This window comes from Pyrus communis, chromosome 6 (assembly GCF_041283825.1).
Source record: "Pyrus communis isolate YQ-2024b chromosome 6, ASM4128382v1, whole genome shotgun sequence".
In the NCBI taxonomy this organism is placed as follows: domain Eukaryota; kingdom Viridiplantae; phylum Streptophyta; class Magnoliopsida; order Rosales; family Rosaceae; genus Pyrus; species Pyrus communis.
In genome coordinates, this window is record NC_142570.1 from 16,129,068 (window position 1) to 16,153,623 (window position 24,556).

Here is a 24,556-nt window from a genome sequence, read left to right on the forward strand (position 1 = left end):
TGGAACTATAATGATGAAACGCATTCTAAGTAGCAACCAAGCAAAGAATAATGAGATCATGCAACGACTTTAGAAAACAAGAATGCACAGATTAATAACTCTCCAAATAAACGTTTAGGCTCAAATCTCTCAGGGATGTAGCGTTTGTTTGAGTTCCTTCCTTCAAGCATGTTACAAAAACTGATTTTATCCTTTGTGATTACATGTGAATTCGTAAACTATAACTACAACCAAGCATAAACCAAAGAGCAAATCACACGTCCATCATTGTTTGTAACTTTCTTTAACAGTCATGCATTAAAAACCAAATCCTCATCATTGTGTTGGAAGGTACCCTAAGACACAAACAAACACACAAAAACAACTCTTTTTGGCTTTTTCAAAACACTTTTTTCAATTTTTTTCAAATTTTCGGATTTTTACTTCAACACACACCAAAACAGCTTAAAATGCACTAAAAACACTTAAAAACAGTGAGAAACAACATTAGAAGTGATAGGTGATAGAATCCCACGAATTTTGCATAAAAACACTTGTTTACCCCCCCCCCCCCCCCCCCCACACTTAAATCAAACATTGTCCTCAATGTTTCACACAAAGACTCACATAAAAGCAAACAAATAATAAGCAACTAAGCATGATAAAATAAACAGCAAGGAGAAGGGTTTAGAAACGCAAATCTGGGTTTCGAATGGAAGTTCCATCTTCTCCTTGTCGAATACATGGGTTGCCTCCCAAGAAGCGCTTGCTTTAACGTCTTCCAGCCATACGAATACGCCGTGTTAAGCTTCACTAGTAGTACCCACGGCATGGAGGGATCTGTCCTCCACAGCATGCTTCCCAAAGTGTTCATAGCATGGCTCAATGAATGGGAGGGGATAGTGATCCTCCCGGATTGTGGTGTTTTGGTTCCTAAAGTCCATGTAAATGCTCCCACCACCTTGAAATCGATTGGGTACCTGCACCAAAGAAGGTAACACCGTATTAGTTGAAATGGGAATTGGAATTGGGGTTGGAGACTTACAAACATATTGTGATGGAGGCTCAAAAATGGCAGCCATATCAACAAAGTCACTATGGCTACTCTCGGCCAAATTGGATGGTTTTAGGGCAACCACTCCAATTCCCTCTTCAATGGTGGTTCTTGATGCATCCTTCTTGATAGGTGTGGATTGTTCCTGCCCTATATCCTTATGCACATCAATGGCAAAACAAGAACGAACATCATTAGGCTTCTTAATAGAGTCATAAACATTGAATTTAATTATATCACCACCAAACTCCATTGTTAATACTCCCTTGGCCACATCAATCTTCGTTTGAGCTGTTTTCATGAATGGTCTTCCAAGTAGGAGTGGCAAGGGTGGAGAATGAACCGAGTCTTCCATTTCAAGTACATAAAAAATCAGCCGGAAAGATTAAATCATTAACCTGCACTAAAACATCTTCCAAAACACCCTTTGGATAGGCATTAGATCTATCGGCCAATTGAATAACCACACCATCATTTTTTAACTCACCTAGGTTCATAGATGCATAAATTGAGTAAGGCATAACATTAATAGATGCACCTAAGTCTAGCATGGCATGTTCAAAACGATTATTGCCAATAACACAAGGAATTGTAAAACTACCCGGATCTTTGCATTTAGGGGGCAATTTACGTTGCAAGATGGCTGAGACATTTTCACTTACCTTTACAACCTCTTTGTTCGAAATTTTCTTCCTATTAGTGCAAAGTTCTTTTAAAAACTTAGCATACCTTGGAACTTGCTTAATTGCATCCAAAAGTGGTATATTGACTTGTACTTTCCTAAATGTCTCCAAGATGTCCTTTTCAGCTTCCTCCTTCTTTGTTTGCATGAATCTACGAGGAAAGGGTGCATTTGGAGGAATAACATTAGAAATAATCGAATTTGGAACCTCCTTACCCTTGGAAGCCGAATGGTGCAGGTTGGGTGGCTGCGGCATGGGTAGTGTTACCCTTGCCGTGGCTTGCTCTTGATCCCCCTCCTCAAATTGCAACTTTTCGTCCTCCGTTGGGGCTGATTTAGAGGGTTGTGAGGCCGTTCCAACTTGTTTGCCACTTCTCAAGGTGATAGCCTTAGCAGTTTCAAAACCTCTTTTTGGATTGACGATGGTTGAGCTAGGCAACTTGCCTTGCTCTCTAAATTGGCCCATGAACTCAGCCATTTGTCCCACTTGTCTCTTCAATTCAGTCACCTCTCGAGCTTGATTTTGCACTTCATTGGCGTAATTGTGCATGTCCTTTGCTTGTTTTTCTTGCCCCTGCGCCAATGTAGTTAGTAATTGAATAACTTAAGAATTATCAAAAGACGAACCTGAGTTGTTTTGGGACAATGGTGGTTGGTTGGATTGGTATGGCCGTGGGAACCCAGGGGGGTTTTGTTGAATTCCCCTTTGTGGTGCAGATTGTTGGGACTCTCTCCACTTGAAATTAGGGTGATCTCTCCATCCGGGGTTGTAGTTGTTGGAGTACGGATCATATTTGGGTTGGTTTTGGCCTTGGAAACCAATGGCATTGGCAGATTCCCATCCTCCATTCTCTATCAATTGAGGGCATGTCTCGGATGGATGCCCTTGCATTGAGCATACGCCACACACTTGGTTTTCTTGTGGTTTTGACCCCATGACAACCTGAGACACAAGAGAAGTAAGATTAGCCAATTGTGATTGAATGTCAGAAATTGCACTTACCTCATTTACACTTTGTTGTTGTCGTGGCATGTCTCTTTGGCCAACTTCTTCGTATTGTTGAGCATTCAAAGCTCGGTTGGCAATGAGAGTCTTGGCGGCCATGGGTGTTTTGTCCACTAAAGCTCCACCCGCTGAGGCATCTAGCATTTGACGTTCAATTGGGAGAAGCCCTTCGTAGAAATATTGGAGAAGAAGCTCCTCCTTCATCTGGTGCTGTGGACATGAAGCAACAAGGGTTTTAAAACGTTCATAATAAGTTGGAAATGATTCACCTTGATCTTGCTGAATGCCACTAATTCTTTTACGTAAAAGAATGACTCGAGAAGTTGGGAAAAACTTCTCCAAAAAACGCCCTTTTCATACTCTCCCATGATGTGACAGTTCCGGGAGCCAGTTCATACAACCAATCTTTAGCCTTTTCCAAGAGAGAAAAGGGGAAAGCCTTCATCTTCAAAATGCTCCCATCAACATTCACCGGGGTCATACTTGAGCAAACAACCTCGAACTCCTTCAAGTGTTTATTAGGATCTTCCATAGACAAGCCATGGAACTTAAGAATATGATGCAATAAACTGGACTTGAGTTCGAACTCGTCAGTCTTGTCGGGGACTGCCCTTGGATATTGAATGCATAGAGGCATGGCATTAACCAATCCCGAAGCGGAAAGCTCCTTGATTGTTCGGTTGTCGGCTGCCATAACTTGTTCTTCCTCAACAACCCTTGCCGTGGCCTCCTCCTCCACTTGTATTTCGTCCTCTTCAAGGTCTGGTGCAGGTGGATGTGGTTGAGGCTCTTGTTGATTCTTCTTTCTTCTCAAGGCTCGCTCAAAATCGTCGTCAAAGTCTAAGATATTGATGCGAGAATTATACGCGCACAAATTAAACCCTCTTTTTGTCAATTGTAGTAAGTTTGTAAGTAGGGATCGTTCTGGACCGGGGATTAGGGGGGATTATTAATCACTTGGATTTGACTCAAAAACGTAAAAACACAAAATAAAATACTATACTAGACTCAAATATTGCAAAACTAAACTTTAAAACACTAAAACAAACCAAAAGACTCAAACAGTACCCAAAGCACTCGAAACTGCCTTAAAAACACTTTCTGGGCAGTTTTGAGCACCTTGAGTACTTTGGACGAATTTGGGAAACAAAATGAATCAAAACGCTTAGAAACACAAACTAAATGTATTTCTAACTAATCTAACACTTTAAAATAAATGGGGGATTGGTTTTGGATGAATTTAAACTAAATGCACAGATTCTAATTAAAACAGATTATAAAAACGAAATTGATAAAATAGAATGATGATGTTGAGGTTTATTCCTTCCTAATGCTAGAATATGTTTAGTATAATGGCACAAGTAAGGGTGTCGAATCCACAGAGACTAATTAGTCCTATATAATCACTTGTTTTGCAAGAACTCTAACTAGAGAAATAAAACTACTCAATGTAGGCAGATTTGTGGTTGTAACTTGAAAGCACAAGAAAATGAAGTAGACACAAATAAATGAATCAACAACTAATGAAATGAGATAGCACAAATAGAGATGTAGCTAGAGATTCGATTTCACCATTGCTAAGCCAAGTCCATGCTTGTTAAGTCAGTTTATACTCATCCCTCTACTTATTTCTTGGGTTTGTTTCACTTAGATATGATCAGCCATATGATGTGTGGACTTGATCAAATGTCCCTAATCATGAACCTAATTGTGATGTGCAACTTTGGTTCCTAATCAAGAATATGTAGTGCATAAGAAACTTTCACAAAACCAAAGGGAACACTCGGCAGGATGTTTGCAAAACATTCCCTTCATTCATTCACATATCCACCAAGATTATGCATGATGTGTGCTTTAATCTTGGCTAAACAACCTGTGGTTAATTCAAATGATGATCAAGCACTAAAATCAACACACTAAGTCACAATTAAATCGGAGAATGAAACAAGAAATAGATAGATTAAATGAGAATTCTGAATTAACTACATGGCACTCTTGCAAGGCTACATCGAATCCCTAGAGAGAGATTAGTTACACTTCATGTTTACAAAAGGTTTGACATAAAAATATATAACATGAGTGAACATAGGATTAAGAAGAAAGAACCCTTGAAGCAAAACTGATGTCGAAAGAGGAAGTTCCTCATGGTACAAAACAAAGAGAATCAAAGAAACACCTAAACATTCCAACAACTCAAACTTGAATTGTATGAACGTTTAGGCCCTCTTATCTTCCATTCCTCATTCGTACAAAACAAAGAGTATTGAAATTAAACCTTGAAATCAAAGAAACACCTAAACATTCCAACAACTTAAACTTGAATTGTATGAACGTTTAGGCACTCTTCTCTTCCTCTTCGTTGTAGCACAAGGTCTAGGGATAGTTTGATGGTGTGAATGGTTTGGGGAGTGGTGGAAATGGAAGGATGGTGTTTGGATTATAAGGGAAACTCACGGCACAAAAGGGGGAAGTGTTTGTGGTATGTACAATGGATGAATTTCTGAAATGGAAGTGTGTGATGAATTGTGAATGAATGAGAATGAATGCAAGGGTTTTTATAGGAGGAATGGAGGTGTATATGGCTGTTTGTTTAAGCATGCAAGTGGATGGTTAATGATGAAAAACAGCTAGGAAAGCATGTGAAAACTGGAATTGCATGTGTGTGCATGTGAAATCTGCCAAGATGCATGTGATTTGGCTGAATTGAAAGGAGAATGTGCACGGTTTTGAGAGGAATTTTGCTGAAAATGAATTAAAGGATGCATGTGAATTATTTATGAATGGAATGCATGTGCAATGAAGTGGATTTTCTGATGGGAACTCACGGCATGGGCAGATTTCTGGTGGTTGTTTGGGTGTATGTTTGAATGGTGCATGTGAGTGAAGGTGTGGCTGCATGTGGAATTAAAGAGAGAGAATGTGGTGTAATGATGAAGTGGAATAAGTGCATGTGCATGTGGCTGATTTGATTTATGGAAATGCAAAGGAAAATCTGGAAATGGGATTGAAGAGTCACGGCACATGTGTAGGAATGATTATGGATGCATGTGTTGAATGATTTCTTGGTGAGGGATGTGGAATGGCTGGAATGATGAAAGAATAAAGGGTGCATGTGGGTTAATTAATTAAGGAAATGCATGTGCAATGACAATGTGTTAGAATGGATGTGTGTTATGCATGGCATGTTTGGGATTAGGAAAGGTTTAAATGTCCTAAAACTAAAGGGAACAAGGTTCCAACACTTTGGTCTTCAATTAGGTCTTCAATTTCGTCCAACACTTTGGCTCCAAGCATAAGCTATCCATCCTTAGCCCAAAAGTGCTCCAAAAGTCTCCAAAATGCATCTTTTTGCTCCTTTAGCCCTTTGGACCTACAAACACACGAAAATAGCTTAAAGTACTAAAATAACTAAAGAAACATAACGTAAATGCACGAGAACAAGCCATTTAAGTCGCATGAATATGCTCCTATCATCACGGCACAAAGGTGAATGGGTGATGTGTGAATGTGTTGATGGTTTATGGAGATGCATGTGCAAAGGATAAAGGAAAGGTTTAAATGTCCTAGAACTAAAGGGAACAAGGTTCCAACACTTTGGTCTTCAATTAGGTCTTCAATTTCGTCCAACACTTTGGCTCCAAGCATAGGCTATCCATCCTTAGCCCAAAAGTGCTCCAAAAGTCTCCAAAATGCATCTTTTTGCTCCTTTAGCCCTTTGGACCTACAAACACACGAAAATAGCTTAAAGTACTAAAATAACTAAAGAAACATAACGTAAATGCACGAGAACAAGCTATTTAAGTCGCATGAATATGCTCCTATTAGCTAGCTAAGGGGTTCATCCCCACATATGTTATACTTGCATAATAAAACGATTTCCAATTGCATTTCAATAAACCATGAAACTCAACGCCCCGGGTCAATTAGGTCCGCTTAAATTAACCGTCAAGTTTTCCTTAAGTTAATGAATTGGATGGGTTAGCGCAACGCAATTCACAACATTCTCCAAAAGTCCTTTACGTGAAAAGCACAATAAAGATACAATCAAAGATCATTAAGCATCATGAAAACTATAAGTGTTGACGAGGCATTCGTTACTATGGAATACGCATGAAACTTATGCCAAGAATTCATTTAACGCGATTGTTTATAAGCAACCTCCACTACTTGTGAATATAAGTTCGTAACTATTAGGTGAAACTCACTTATATTCTAGCGTCATATTCATGCATGAAAATTAAGCGCGCATTCTCAATAAACATACATAAATAAGTTATCAATCAAACGGTTAAACAAATTGAATCCACAACTTATGAAACGCAATTAGAAGTAATCAAATCAAAATGCAAGCATAAACATATATTTCGAATTCCCTCATAACTTTGAAATCAAAGAAACACCTAAACATTCCAACAACTCAAACTTGAATTGTATGAACGTTTAGGCACTCTTCTCTTCCATTCCTCATACGTACAAAACAAAGAGAATTGAATTTAAACATTGAAATCAAAGAAACACCTAAACATTCCAACAACTCAAACTTGAATTGTATGAATGTTTAGGCACTCTTCTCTTCCTCGTTGTTGTAGCACAAGGTCTAAGGTGAGGTTTGGTGGTGTGAATGGTTTGGGGAGTGGTGTTTGGATTAATAGGGAAAGCACGGCAAGGGTGGTTTGATGTCTACATTCTGAAAATGGAAGAGTGAATGAGTTGAAGTGTGTTAATGGATGGAATGGTGGAGTGAATGGATGAATTTCTGTGGTGGAAGAGTGTGTGAATGGAATGAATGCAATGGATGCTTATTTATAGGTGAAATGGGGGGAACATGACAGCTAGGTTATGACGATGAATGCATGTGCAAAGTTGGTTGAATGATTATGAGTGCATGTGGCTGAAATAGCATGTGGAATGGCTGGAAATGCAAGGAGAATGCATGTGCACGGTTTTGGGAGAGAATGGGAGTGCATGTGGCTGAAATGTTAGAGGAACAAGTGCATGGGGCTGCATTGTGGTGCAATGATGGAGGAACAATCTGAAAATGCAAGGTGAAATGAAGTGGAATGACAATGGCATGTGGAATGGCTGGAAAGTGTATGAAACTCACGGCAATGATGGTGATTTTCTGGTGGTGAATGGTAATGCAATGTGTTTGCATGTGAATTAAAGCTATGTGAATGATTAGGGTGAATGTGCATGTGCTTTGACAGCTAGGATGAATTAATTAAAGGGAGTGTATGTTTGAATGATTAAAGGGACATGTGGGGGTGGAAATGATGAATGAAATGCATGTGAATGACAGCTAGATATGTTGATGAATGCATGTGACTTGTTTGTGGTGAGTGATGGCAGATTGTGTGGGTGAGTGATTAGGTTGGAAATGCATGTGGAGTGCATGGTTGTGTTGAATTAAAGAATGGGAATGCAATCTGAAATGCATGTGAATTATGTTGGAAAGAAGGGGAAGTCACGGCACAAAGGTGAATGGGTGATGTGTGAATGTGGTTGAATGATTAAAGTGTAAATGTGGGTTAATTAATTAAGTGTATGATATGATAAGTGAATGATAAGTGTATGATATGATAAGTGGTGAATGATAAGTGATATGATATGTGGTGATGATAAGTGATAAGTGGTGATGATAAGTAATGAGTGGTGATGATAAGTAATGGGTGCATGTGGGTTAACTAATGAAGGAAATGCATGTGCAATGACAATGTGTTAGAATGGATGTGTGTTATGCATGGCATGATTGGGATTAGGAAAGGTTTAAATGTCCTAAAACTAAAGAGAAAAAGGTTCCAACACTTTGGTCTTCAATTAGGTCTTCAATTTCGTCCAACACTTTGGCTCCAAGCATAAGCTATCCATCTTTAGCCCAAAAGTGCTCCAAAAGTCTCCAAAATGCATCTTTTTGCTCCTTTAGCCCTTTGGACCTACAAACACACGAAAATAGCTTAAAGTACTAAAATAACTAAAGAAACATAACGTAAATGCACGAGAACAAGCCATTTAAGTCGCATGAATATGCTCCTATCAACAACTTATGAAACGCAATTAGAAGTAATCAAATCAAAATGCAAGCATAAATATATATTTCAAATCACCCCCTAGCTAAAGGGGGTTTAGTTCCTTATGCGTACAAAACAAAGAGAATCAAAGAAACACCTAAACATTCCAACAACTCAAACTTGAATTGTATGAACGTTTAGGCCCTCTTCTCTTCCATTCCTCATTCGTACAAAACAAAGAGTATTGAAATTAAACATTGAAATCAAAGAAACACCTAAACATTCCAACAACTCAAACTTGAATTGTATGAACGTTTAGGCACTCTTCTCTTCCTCTTTATTGTGGCACAAGGTCTAAGGATAGTTTGATGGTGTGAATGGTTTGGGGAGTGGTGGAAATGGAAGGATGGTGTTTGGATTGTAAGGGAGAGGCACGGCAAGGGTGGTTTGATGGTCTACATTCTGAATATGGAAGAATGTATATGAATTGAGGTGTGTATGGATGATTTTCTGAATATGGAAGAGTGTATTGTGTTCTGAATGGAATGGGTGAATTTCTGGCACAAAGGCCTTATTTCTGTGGTGAATGGATCCCCCCCTTTGTGGCTGCAATGAAGGTTTATTTATAGGTGAAATGGGGGGAACATGACAGCTAGGAGGGTGGTAGAAATCTGGAATGGTGATGGGAGATGCATGTGGCTGATTTATGCATGTGATTAAAGGTGGAAGTGCATGTGCTATGAATATGTGGCTGCATGTGCAAGGGGACAATCTGGAAATGAAGGTGAATGTGCTGATTTGTGGTGCAATGATGAAAGGCAAAGTGCATGTGCAGAAATGATAAAGGGGGAAGTGCATGTGGCTGCAAGGTGTGAATGATTATGAGTGCATGTGCAATGTTTTAAAGGATGGAATGCATGTGAATTAGGTTGGAAATGCATGTGGAGTGGCTGATTAGAATCTAGGGTGCATGTGTTGATGGTTTATGGAAAACATGTGAGGGAATGATTAAGGTGAATGAATAATGAAATGGGAAAGCATGTGCAAAAGGGGAATGCATGTGGCTGCAAGGTTTTGTGTTAGGTGATGGGTGTATGTTAAGTGATAAGTGATAAGTGATAAGTGGTGTGATGATAAGTGTATGATATGTGATTATGATAAGTGATAAGTGGTGATGATAAGTGTATGATATGTGGTTATGATAAGTGATATGATATGTGATAAGTGGTGATGATAAGTAATGATATGTGGGAGTGTGGCTGAAATGAAGGAGTGGAATGTTGGAATGTTATGCACGGCTAAGGAAATTGGAAAGGTTTAAATGTCTTAAAACTAAAGGAAACAAGGTTCCAACACTTTGGTCTTCAATTAGGTCTTCAATTTCGTCCAACACTTTGGCTCCAAGCATAAGCTATCCATCCTTAGCCCAAAAGTGCTCCAAAAGTCTCCAAAATGCATCTTTTTGCTGCTTTAGCCCTTTGGACCTACAAACACACGAAAATAGCTTAAAGTACTAAAATAACTAAAGAAACATAACGTAAATGCACGAGAACAAGCCATTTAAGTCGCATGAATATGCTCCTATCAAATACCCCCACACTTATCTTTTGCTAGTCCTCGAGCAAAACAAAACAACAAAAGAACACAAAACTAGACAAAACGAACAAAACACAACCTACACCTTCCAAAAATCGTCTCACGGATTTCCAATGCTCATGACAAGTTAAAAATCATTATTCCCACAGATTTTAGCCATCTTTACACTTAAGTACATTCTTAATCATAGTCACCACATACTAGTTCACAATTAAGCATTTAAAACACATTTCGAATGTAGTAACATGCCTTAGAGAATTTCCTCAATTCCTTACTAGAATGCACTCTATTTTCACACAGATTTTCTGACTACACACCCTACACTAGTTATATGTGAGAGATTGATGTAAACATGAAAGACTAGCATCTCACATATGTTATAACAAAGAAAGCATTTTCTGGATTTACGATAATGACATGAATATGATCTCATGAATGGAATGCTACTACTTAGAATGAGAACCAGTGATTCCATAAGCTCATATCAATTCCAAACTCCACATATTGAATACATAACATCAAGATAGAAGTTGAGGGTTTAACAAAGAAAGGTAAAGTAAAACAAAGGTTCTTAAAGTAATAGGAAGCGAAGTAATGAAATTGACACTTAAACTCACTTTTAATGGCAGAAATCAACTTTTAAACACAAGGGAAGATTCATGCAACAACTAGGGTCAAATTCACTCTTTTGGACCCTTCCTTCAATAACCAATGCTTGTGAGATCATTCTCACTTATTTTTCAACTCTTTTTCTTTCTTTTCAACACTTTTCTATTTTCTTTTTATTTTTCCACGAATTTTTTTTTTCTTTATTTCATTCTTTGGCCGTGCCCTATTATCTTCCCCCACACTTATTTTCTGCAATATATTGATCAAAAGGAGTTCATTCTAAGTCATGCTTCACTATACTTCAAGAACAAGGGTATGGGAAAGTCCTACTCTAAGCTAGGTAAGGGGTGATGTGGTTAACAAAGAAAATAGGTTGAAAAAGGCTAAAAAAAGGGTTAAAACTTACAACAAATAAGAAATATGAAAAGGGATAGGCTTTTTGGCTTTGGCTTGACTAACAACTTCATCTTATTGTATGTTATGCAAACAATATCATGCTTTGAATGAAACGGATATAAGTTCTAGCGTTTAGTTCTATTATGATACAATTGCATTCTAAGTAGCAACCAAGCAAGGAATAATGAGATCATGCAACAACTTTAGAAAACAAAGAATCACAGAAAATAACTCTCCAAGGAAGGTAATGGCTCGAGTCTCTGTGGTTGTAGCGTTTGTTTGAGTTCCTTCCTTCAAGCATGTTACAAAAACGAATTTTTCTTTTATGATTGCATGTGAAGTCATATATTATAACCATAACCAAGCATATACCAAGAGTAAATCAAACTTTTCTCTATGTTTATAACTCTTTTTAACAGTCATGCAATTACAAACCAAATCCTTATCATTGTGTTGGAAGGTACCCTAAGACACAAACACACAAAAACGACTCAAAACACTCTTTTTAGGCTTTTCAAAACATATTTTTCAAATTTTTATGTGATTTTCGGAGTTATAAAAACAAAACATACTAAAACACTCTAAAACAACTTAAAAACACCTTAAAACAGCAAGGAACAACATTTGAAGTAATGGGTGATAAAATCCCACGAATTTGCATCAAATATACTTAGTTACCCCCCCACACTTAAATCAAACATTGTCCTCAATGTTTTAAGCATAGATTCACACAAAGCATAAGTAAACACACAAAAAGCATTTAAACATACTAAACATGGCAGAATGTAACTAACAAAGAGAAGAGTTTAGGGACGCAAATCTGGTTATGGAGTGTAAATTCCATCTTCTCCTTGGTTGAATGCATGGGTTGATCTTGGTGATTCCACAGGCTTAATCTTGAACTGGTTTCCTCCCATCGTTGATTTTCCTTTGTGCTACACTTGAACTGGGCAGCATGATTCTTTTGGTCTCCCCCGAAGGTCTGAGCTTAACCCTTTTATCTGTTTCTTTGTTCAATCTTTGCAGGAGTGGTCCCTTCTCTGGAAGTGTATCAACCGTTGAAGATGACTACTCGAGAGCAACGCTAGGTAAGCAACCAGGAATAAATTCCAGGCAGTCGGATCCAGATCGGAAGACTGACTCCAAGTGTCGGCTGATTGCTTCTTTCACTTTGCCATGCGAGTAAGAACAAGGACAAAGAAAAGGACAGGGAAATAGCATGATATGAGATACTTTTGCTTTTGACCTTGATGATATGAGATACCTTTGCTTTTGAAGAAGCGGTGAATGAATCAGCACATGCTTCAATCTACCGTTTCCTCCTGGGTCATCTATACTCCAGGCATCTGGTATCATCTTTGGGGGAGAAAAAATTGAGTATTTCAAGAGGCTTCGCTGGGAGTGCGCCCTCAGAGGTGAGAAAGAGTTGGACATTTTGATATGAAAATTAACTTGACACACAAATTAAACCCTATGGATGACAATTGTAGTATATGAGCAAATAGGGATCGTTCTAGACCGGGGATTAACTAGGGATGCTAACCAATGTGAAATTGACTCAAAAACGTAAAAACAATATTTAGAACACTAAACTAGACTTAATGAATGCAAACCTAAAATTTAAAATACTCAAACAAACTAAAAGACTCAAACATCACCCAACACACTCAAAACTGCCTTAAAAACACTTTCTGGGCAGTTTTTCACACTTTGGTGAATTTGGACGAAATTGGGAAATAAATTTAATCAAAACTCTTAAAAACACAAACTAAGATACTTTCTAACTAAATTGGACAATAAAGTAAAGGGGGATTTAGATTTTTACGAAATTAAACTAAATGTACAGATTGTAAATTAAAGCAAAATGTAAATGTGAATGTGTGATAGAATTTGAATGGAATGAAGGCTAGCTAAGGGGTTCATCTCCATACATGTTATACTTGCATAATAAAACGATTTCCAATTGCGTTTCAACAAACCATGAATTCTCAATGCTCCAAGTTAATTAGGTCCGCTTAAATTAACTTTCATATTTCCCTAGATTCATTGGATTGAATGGAATACGCATTACAACCAAATTATTCCTAATCAAAGTCCCTAACTATGGAATACGCATGATAGAGACAATCAACAAAGATCATTAAGTTCAATGGAAATCATAAACATCGACGAGGCATTCGTTACTATGGAATACGCATGAAACTTATGCCAAGAATTCGTTTAACGCGATTGTTTATAAGCAACCTCCACTACTTGTGAATATAAGTTCATAACGATTAGGTGAAACTCACTTATATTCTAGCGTCATATTCATGAATGAAAATTAAGCGCGCATTCTCAATAAACAAACATAAATAAGTTATCAATCAAACGGTTAAACAAATTGAATCCACAACTTATGAAACGCAATTAGAAGTAATCAAATCAAAATGCAAGCATAAACATATATTTCGAATCCCCCCTAGCCAAGGGGGGTTTAGCCACTCATGATTACAACAAACTTAGAGAGTAATAACAAAGTAAACATTGAAAACAAGAACGAAGAACACCTAAAAATCCCAACAACTCAATCTTGAATTGTGTGAACGTTTAGGCCTCTTCTCCTCTAGTTGCTGCAGCACAAGGGGTTTTGGTGAGTTTTGGGGGTTATGGATGATGTAGAATGATGTGTTTAGGGTAGGGATGGATGTAGGGGAAGGCAAGGAGTGTTTTTGGGCAGAAAATATGAAGAATGGTGAAGTATGGCAGTGTTAGAGAGAGGGAATGAATTTCTGGCGTGAATGAATGTGTATGAGAGATGATTTTCTGAATATGGAAGAGTGAGTGTTTATTATGGCTGCAATGGATGCTTATTTATAGGTGAAATGGGGGGAACATGACAGCTAGGAGGGAATGTGGCTGCATGTTTGAATGATTAAAGGATGCTTGTGGGCTGGAAATGCATGTGCAATGAATATGTGGCTGCATGTGCAAGGGGACAATCTGGAAATGAAGGTGAATGTGCATGGCAAAGGGGAGTGTTGGGTGATGGGTGCATGTGGCTGATTTGTGGTTGCAATGATGAAATGAATGCATGTGGAATGGGATGGGAATGCACAAAGGGGGGAGCTGGAAATGCATGTGTGATGCACGGCTTTTGGGCAGATTGGGTGTTGTTTATGTGTGAATGGGAATGCAATCTGAAATGGGAGAGCATGTGGGTGGAAATGCATGTGGGTTAAAGTGGAATGACAGCCAGGTTGTGATGATGAATGCATGTGGCTGATTTAATGGAGGAACAAGTGCATGTGCATGGTTTTGGTTGGAATGCAAGGGAATGCAATCTGAAATGGGAGAGCATGTGGGTGGAAATGCATGTGGGTTAAAGTGGAATGATAGCTAGGTTGTGATGATGAATGCATGTGGCTGATTTAATGGAGGAACAAGTGCATGTGCATGGTTTTGGTTGGAATGCAAGGGAATGCAATCTGAAATGGGAGAGATAAGTGATAAGTGTATGGTTATGATAAGTGATAAGTGTATGATATGCGGTGATGATAAGTGTATGATATGTGATTATGATAAGTGATAAGTGGTGATGATAAGTAATGATATGTGGGAGTGTGGCTGAAATGAAGGATTGGAATGTTGGAATGTTATGCACGGCTAAGGATAAAGGAAAGGTTTAAATGTCCTAAAACTAAAGGGAGCAAGGTTCCAACACTTTGGTCTTCAATTAGGTCTTCAATTTCGTCTAACACTTTGGCTCCAAGCATAAGCTATCCATCCTTAGCCCAAAAGTGCTCCAAAAGTCTCCAAAATGCATCTTTTTGCTCCTTTAGCCCTTTGGACCTACAAACACACGAAAATAGCTTAAAGTACTAAAATAACTAAAGAAACATAACGTAAATGCACGAAAACAAGCTAAGTAAGTCGCCTAAATATGCTCCTATCAAATTCCCCCACACTTAGCTTTTGCTAGTCCTCGAGCAAAACAAAACAAAAGAAACCAAAAACAAAACAAAACACAATCTAAACCTTCCAACATGTATCTCAGGGATTTCAAACGAACATGACACAATATAGAACATCATTCCCACAACATTTAGCTTTCTTTACACTTCAACAAACACTTAATCATAGTTACCATTCACTAGTTCACATTTAATCAATTCAAACATCATTTTGAATGTAGTAACATGCCTTAGAGAATTCCCTCAATTCCTTACTAGAATGCACTCAATTTTCACACAGATTTTCTAACTCCACACCCTACAGTAGGTATATGTGAGGAGATTGATGTAAATATGAATTCTAACACTCACATATGTTATATCAAAGAAAGCATTTTCTGGATTTACGACAATGACATGAATATGATCTCATGAATGAAATGCTACTATTTACAACGAGAACCAGTGATTCCATATGCTCATACCAAATTCAAACTCCACATATTGAATACATAACATCAAGATAGAAGTTGAGGGTTGTAACGGGGCTAAGGGTAATGGCTAACAAGGAAAAGCAAAGGACAAACAAAGGTTCTTAAAGCAATAGGAAGCAAAGTAATGAAATTGACACTTAAACTCACTTTTAATGGCAGAAATCAACTTTTAAACACAAGGGAAGATTCATGCACAATTAGGGTCAAATTCACTCTTTTGGACCCTTCCTTCAATAACCAATACTTGTGAGATCATTCTCACTTATTTTTCAACTCTTTTTCTTTCTTTTCAACACTTTTCTTTGTTCTTTTTATTTTTCAACTCTTTTTTTTTTCTTCTTTATTTCATTCTTTGGCCGTGCCCTATTATCTTCCCCCACACTTATTTTCTGCAATATATTGATCAAAAGGAGTTCATTCTAAGTCATGCTTCACTATCCTTTAAGAACAAGGGTATGGAAAGTCCTAATCTAAGCTAGGTGAGGATAATGTGGTTAACAAAGAAAATAAGCTTGAAAAGGCTCAAAAGGGGTAATCCTACAATACATGTGAAAAGGGATAGGCTTTTTGGCTTTGGCTTGACTAACAACTTCATCTTATTGTATGTTATGCAATCAATATCATGCTTTGAATGAATTGGGCATGAGTTCTAGTATTTGGAACTATAATGAAATGCATTCCAAGTAGCAACCAAGCAAAGAATGATGAGATCATGCAACGACTTTAGAAAACAAGAAATCACAGATTTATACTCTCCAAAGAACGTTATAGGCTCAAGTCTCACAAGGATGTAGCTTTAGTTTAAGTTCCTTCGTTCAAGCATGTTACAAAAACAGATTTTCTCTTTGTAATTACATGTGAAATCATAAGCTATAACCATAACCAAGCATAAACCAAAGCATAAATCAACTTCCAGCCATGTTTACAACATTCTATAATAGTCATGTAATTTAAAACCAAATCCTCATCATTGTGTTGGAAGGTACCCTAAAACACAAAAATGACTCAAAAACGACTCTTTTTGGTAATCTTCAAACTTTTTCGAATTTTTCTAAGGTTTTCTGTTATATGACACTAAAACACATCAAAACACACTAAAAACACTTTAAAACGGTGAGAAACAACATGTGAAGTGATAGGTGAAAAAACCCACGAATTTCATGCAAAAACAGCTTGTTTACCCCCCCACACTTAAACCAAACATTGTCCTCAATGTTTCAAACTTAGATTAACACCAAAACAATCAACTAACACAACTAGCAAACATAACACAAATGGCAAAGTAATAGCAATAAAGAGATTGGTTAGGGACGCAAATCTGGGTTTGGAGTGAAAGTTCCTTCTTCTCGTGTTTCAACACATGGGTTGCCTCCCAAGAAGCGCTTGCTTTAACGTCTTCCAACAGGACGGTACCTCCGTTTAAGCTTGACTAGGTTCCACGGCATGGAGGGGTACCTCCTCCACGACATGCTCCTCAAACGTCTCGTAATAAGGCTTCAATCGATGCCCATTCACTTTGAATTCTTGCTGCGTCCTTGAACTTTTGATTTGCACTGCACCATGAGGGAAAACATTAGTGACAATAAAAGGACCAACCCATTTGGAACGCAACTTACCCGGAAACAACCGAAGGCGAGAATTGAACAACAACACTTTCTGCCCAATAGAGAACGTCTTGGCACGAATCATCTTGTCATGGAATGCCTTCGTTTTCTCCTTGTAAATCCGGGCATTCTCATATGCTTCATTTCGGATTTCATCAAGCTCACACAATTGAAGCTTCCTATGTAAACCTGCGGCATCAAGGTGATAAGTCACATTTTGCATACATTTATGTCTTCCTTATTTGGCGTCGTTGTGATTGTTTTGGATTAAACTAGTTGCATTTTACATTATTTGGTGTTAGTGTGCAGCAAAGGGTGAATTTGGATCAATGGGAAGGCAAATGAAGTAAAAACATTCCTTTTGTTAGCTGAGCATTATTCCAAACGTGGAAAGGGTTCTTGGGAATTAATTTGAAGTCCAAATATGAGGAATCTAAGACTAATATGGCGGAGGAAATTCAAGAGAAGATGTGATTAGGAAAGTGGTGCATTGGAGTCACATTGGGTGGTTCTAAACAAGGCAAAAACATGCGGGCACCTTGTTATTCCACATAACTTGTGCCGTGTATTCCTTTGCCTTGTCCAGCTCCATTTTGCACCAAAAACACCCATTCCCATTAACTAAAACATTCAGCCATATTTCCACCAACAAACACAATCATGTCATGCAAATCCCATGTGGTTCCAAGTCAGATTATGCACTTCTAAAACATCAAAACATGCATTCACATGCATGTCCACAACCTGACCGTGCATTCCATTACCCTTCTCCATTTCATCTTTGCAGAAATCCACATGCATCTTGATTAAATAAACCACACCCTTGCAGATCATGTCCATTCCTTGCATCCATCATTCCAGAAATCCATTCATCCCATCATTCCATGTGATTCCAGCTCCTCTTTGTTTATGTCGTGCACTTTGATACCCTTTCCAGGGTGTCATTTCAGCCTTTGCAGCCAATACACATGCATGATTCAACTAAAATAGCCAAATGCATGCATACTTCCCTAGTGCCGTGCGTCCACTACCTCAGAAACCCATCAATTCCAGCTCATTTATGCACTTCCATCTCACATGTGCAGATCCAAGATCCAATCTGAATGTGGGCAGCCACATTCCTTCCTATAAAACTAGGCACACTTCACACATCAAAGGGTTCTTCATTCAGTCCATTACACACGCATAACCACTCCATTTCACTCCATCTCTGTCCATTTTGTTCTCCCAAGTGCAGAAACCATTCTACCTTCATTTACACCACACTTGGGGAACCAACACCGAAGGCACTCTTTAAGGAATTCAACATCAGTTTTGCTTCAAGGGTTTCTTCTTATTAATTCTATGTTCATTCATGTTTTATATTTTTATGTCAAATCTTTTGTAAACACGAAGTGTAACTAAGCCCTCCCTAGGGATTCGATGTAGCCTTGCAAAGTTTGCCATGTAATCAAGTTAGAATGCTCATTTTGTCCATCTAATTCTTGTTTCATTCTCTGATATAATTGTGAATTTGTGAGTTGATTTGTATGCTTGATCACCATTTAAATTAACCACAGGTTATTTAGCCAAGATTAAAGCATACATCATGCCTAATCTTGGTGGATTTATGAATGAATGAAGGGAATGTTTGGCAAACATCCTGCCGAGTGTTCCCTTTGGTTTTATGAAAGTTTCTGGTGCACTACATACTTTTGATTAGGAACCAAAGTTGCACATCACAATTAGGTTCATGATTAGAGACATTTGATCAAATCCACACATCATATGGTTGATCATATCCAAGTGAAACAAAGTCAAGAAATAGGTAGATGAATGAGTATAAACTAACTTAACAAACATGGACTTAGTTGAGCAATGGTGAAACCGAATCCCTAGCTTCATTTCCATTGGTGCTATCCCATTTTATTAGTTGTTGATTCATTTATTTGTGTTTACTTCATTTTCTTATGCTTTCAAGTTACAACAACAAATCTGCCTATTTTGATTAGTTTGATTCATTTTATAGAGCTCTTGCAAAACAAGTATTTACATAGGTCCAATTAGTCCCTGTGGATTCGACACCCTTGCTTGTGCCATTATACTAAACCTATTCTAGCATTAGGAAGGAATTATACATCAACAAAAAATGGCGCCGTTGCCGGGGACTGATTTCAGTCCCTTGTAATTGCTTGTTTGCTATTTAAACTTTGTTCTTTTCATTGTAGGTAGATTCTTGATTTTCATTCAAACTTGTGTTATTTTGTTTCAGGTAGTATATGTCAAATAGACTTGTGGAGCTAGGCCAAAGAATTGAACGGTTAAAGGGCCACACTTTGGACAACTTTGTGCCATCAAGTTCCTCCATTATCCGTGAAGAAGAGGAAGGGAATTCACCTAGTTCAACAAGTAAAGGATCTGAGCAATCTAATTGGGAAAGAGAAGAAGAGATGGCGGGCAACCTAGATGAGCTTCGAGCTTTGGAAGACTTTGCTCAACCAATCATACCAAATTCACCTTCATGCATCTTGCTGCCCACAGAAGCTAGAAACTATGATCTTAAATCTTCACATTTCCATATGTTTCCCTCTTTTTATGGCTTACCTAATGAAGACCCTTTAGCTCATATTAAAGAGTTTTACAATGTTGTGAGTGGTTTACCTTTGCAGGGAGTAAGTGAAGCAAATTTGAGGATGAGAGTGTTTCCTTACACCTTGAAAGATAGGGCCAAGAGTTGGTTGATGACTCTAACACCAGGTTCCCTCACCACATGGGATGCCGTGGCTAAGAAGTTCTTGGAGAAGTTCTTTTCCACTCAAAAGACAGCCACATTAAGGGGACAAATCTTCAACTTCAAACAAGATGAAGGAGAACCTTTCAATGAGTGTTGGGAGCGCTTTAAAGGCCTTTTGTTGCAATGTCCACACCATGGGTTACCTTTTCACTTACAAATGCAAATTTTCTATGATGGACTAACCCAAACATGTCAATCAACTGTTGATAATGCAGCAGGTGGAGCATTGAAGAAAAAGAATGCCCAAGAGTCATATAACATTTATGAGATGTTGGGGTCTAATGCTCAACACAAAGATTTAAGGGGTAAGAAAGTTGGAGTCTATGAAACAAGCTCTAATCATGATCTTTTGTTGCAGGTAGCTAACCTAGAAAGGAAGATTGAATCCGTGCTCAACATGGTGCCAAAAACAAATGAATTATGTGCCATTTGCAACATACCAAGCCACTCTACTCATCAATGTCCATCTAGGGAAGCTTATCCCGAGTATGTTCAAGAGCAAGTGAACCTCATTAATTCTTACAATCAAAGGCCAAGGAATGATGTGTATTCCAATACATATAACTCAAGTTGGAGAGATCATCCCAACCTCTCATGGAAGAACAACAATTTCCAAAATTTCCAACCAAAACCTGCCACTACTCTAGAGGATTGTTGATGTATAATTCCTTCCTAATGCTAGAATATATTTAGTATAATGGCACAAGCAAGGGTGTCGAATCCACAGGGACTAATTGGACCTATGTAACTACTTGTTTGCAAGAAATCTAAGAAATGAATCAAACTAGTCTAAATAGGCAGATTTGAATCAAACTAATCAAACTATGCAGATTTGTTGTTTTAACTTGAAAGCATAAATAAAAAGAAGTAAACACAACCAAATGAATCAACAACCAATATAATGAGATAGTATCAATGGAAATGAAACTAGGGATTCGATTTCACCATTGCTCAATTAAATCCATGTTTGTTAAGTTGGTTTATACTCATTCATCTACAAATTTCTTGAGTTTGTTTCACTTGGATATGATCAACCATATGATGTGTGGATTTGATCAAATGTCTATAATCTTGAACCTAATTGTGATGTGCAACTTTGGTTCATAATCTAGAGTATGTAATGCACAAGAAACGTTCACTAAACCAAAGGGAACACTTGGCAGGATGTTTGCCAATCTTTCCCTTCATTCATTCACAAATCCACCAATATTAGACATGATGTATGTTTTAATCTTGGCTAAATAACTTGTGGTTAACTCAAATGGTGATCAAGCATACAAATCAACCCACAAATTCACAATTATAACAGAGAATGAATCAAGAACTAAGTAGACAAACTGAGCATTCTAACTTAATTACATAGCAAACTTTGCAAGGTTACATCGAATCCCTAGAGGGAGCTTAGTTACAATTCATGTTTACAAAAGATTTGACATAAAAGTATAAAACATGAATGAACATAGAATTGATAAGAATGAACCCTTGAAGCAAAACTGATGTTGAAGTCCTTGAAGAGTTCCTTGGTGTTGCTTCTCCAAATGTGGTGCGGATGAAGTAGATTGGTTTGGTTTGGATGGTTTCTGCCCTTAGGACAGAAATGGACAGAGAATGGAGTGAAGTAGGGGGGTTTTAGAGTGTGTAATGGACTGAAAATGAAGAAGAAAGCTTGCGGATGGGAAAAGGAGAGAATAATGGACAGTTTCTGTGTAAAGAAAAGAATGTAGTGTGTAATGCAATGGAGAGGGCGAATTTAGTGTAATGGAATGAAAATCCGAGAGAGAGGGATAGTGTCTTGGTGCATTTCTGAATGAGTCTAATGATGGAGAGACAATCAGATTGGATCTACCATTTGTTTAACTCAGATGGCAGTGCATAAGTGATGGAATGATGGGTTTCTGAGTGTTGTTCTCACTGCATGGACAAGGTCTGCACAGATGTGGTTTCTTTAATTAAAATGCATGTGCCCTTGCTGCCACAAGTGAGTGGAACCTGCAAAGGTCAATTGGAGCACCAGAAAATGTTTATACAACTCTGAAAATGGGAAGAACACACGGCATGGACAAGGGATGGGTTGGATTTCTGAAATGTGGGATGGAGAAAGGTGATGGAATGCACGGTTAGGTTGTGATCATGCATGTGAATGCATGTTTTGGTGTTGAAACCACATAATCTGATTTCAATGCTTGCTTTGTTTAGAATCACTCAATATGGCCGAATTGCACCATTTAACACTTCACATCATTTCTGGAATGTTTTTACTTCATTTGCTTTCCCTTTGATCTTAGTACACACTTGGCTGCACACTAACACAAAATAATGTAAAACGCAACTAGTTTAATCCAAAACATCACAAAGACGCCAAATAAGGGACATATAGATGCATGCAAAATATGACTTATCAAATACCCCCAAACCTGGTTTTTGCTAGTCCTCGAGCAAACTTAAAACTAAAACACACAAAATACAAACATCTAACTAAACCACTTTCGCTGGCCAAACGATTGCACTGAGCATGTGCAACAAGCCTTTGAACCCCTAGGTGTCCCTAGTTGGAGGAGTTGTGTCTCCTGAGGGTTTACAGTGATGACACCCACAAACATTTACAAAATCTGCAAACAACTTGGTTAAAACATGCTTTAAACAAACTAATAAGAACCAATGAAGATTTTGTCATTCATTCAACTCAAAAGATTGCCACTTCAAAGAATCGTATCAATTGTAACGTATAAAGATATTTCTCCATGTCTTACGACTTCAAAGTCACCATACCCAAATGCTTAAGACAGAATTCGCCTCAACTCTACTCCTCACAGCTTCCACTCAAGTTTTCACTCAGATCTTAAGGTTTAGTCTCTCAACAACATATATGAGTGAAATTATGTAAAGGAAATCAAAATTCTCACATATGAAATCTGAAATGGAAGCACAGTTTCTGAGTAGATCTCATGAAATGAATCAAATGCTAAGAATATAGATAACACACACACTTACCATCACCCATGAATACATCCTCAATGATCAGCTAGGTCTTTCTCAAGGTTGTAATGCAAGGCTTAGGGTATAGGTTATGAAAGACTTGATATGAAATACTAGAGCTTGGGGCATACCAAAGTGTTCTTGAGGATCATGCTCTTCACTTGCATTTGTTTTCTTTCTTCTTTGTTTTTGGCATCCAGGCCCTATGTCTTATAATGAGGAGATTTGGAACTTGTATCCATTTTAATTCTCTTCTTTTTTTTTATAACCCCTTTTTTTTTTTAGAAGCATCTTCAACATAGGCGCCCTCGGTACATGCCACAATCTTGTTCTATAACTCAATCTGCCCTTAGTCTTCATCACATTGGTATTCCCCAAACTATAAGGTATGGCTTGTAATGGGCTAGAATGGGTAGAGTATGGTGTGGGTGATGAAAGAATTGGGCTAAAGTGTTTGGCTGCAACGAGGGTGAATGGAACACACAAATGGGTAGGATTTAAGCCTTTTAGTAGTTAAACATGCATAGCCTAACATCATCTCATTGAGTTCATTCACGAATGATACTAAACACATGGTATCTGCAAAGAGAGTAATTCTTAGTATCCAATCAAAATAGAAGTAATGAGATCATTTAAAGTGAAATTGAAAGAAAGAGATAGGAGTAGAAACACTTTAAACCCTCTCAAAGAAGCAAATAGGCTCAAAATAACTCACTAGGGTAGTCTCCACTATTCTTCTTCCAGAATTTGAGTATGGTACCTCTATCATCATAATTTCAAGAGTTATAACTTTATAAATGACAACAAGATGCAACTCTTTTCCATAGCAACCCAATCGTTTGTTTTCAAACATAATCCTCATATACATTCGTATTAGCATGCAAAAACATTCTTAACCAACACTAACACCTCAAATAGGCACAAACACAACACAAAACTTCCAAACCACCCCCAAACCTAAACTAAACATTGTCCTCGATGTTTAAAATTGTATGCAATGTAAGTAGGCAAAGAAAATGGAATGGTAACAAAATAAACACAACATAAAGAAAGAACACAAACCACACTAGGTTGCCTCCTAGCAAGCGCTTTATTTAATGTCTAGGCAAGACATGGTAGTTTGTTCATGGTTTTGTAAACTCAAGAAAATCTACAACTTGATACACTGGCTCCTCCTCTACTTTCTCCAAATATGGTTTCAATCGCTGCCCATTGACTTTAAAAGAAGTGCCATTCTTCATGTTCTCTATCTCCACAGCTCCATGGGGAAATGTTTGCAAGACTTTGAATGGTCCCACCCACCTAGACTTCAATTTTCCTGGAAAAAGTCTCAAACGTGAGTCAAACAAAAGTACTTTCATACCTTGGTGAAACTCCTTCCTTAGGATGGCCTTGTCATGATAGAGCTTAGTCCGTTCCTTGTAGATTTTGGCATTCTCATATGCCT

At 37.9% G+C, this 24,556-nt stretch overlaps 1 non-coding gene across 1 annotated transcript; it reads right to left on the reverse strand.

Annotated features, from left to right (window-relative positions):
• Positions 1-20,163: 20,163 nt before the first annotated feature.
• On the reverse strand, positions 20,164-20,274 carry LOC148696351 (small nucleolar RNA R71). Its single transcript, XR_015963843.1, has one exon. It is a non-coding gene; the product is annotated as a small nucleolar RNA R71 (small nucleolar RNA).
• Positions 20,275-24,556: the final 4,282 nt, after the last annotated feature.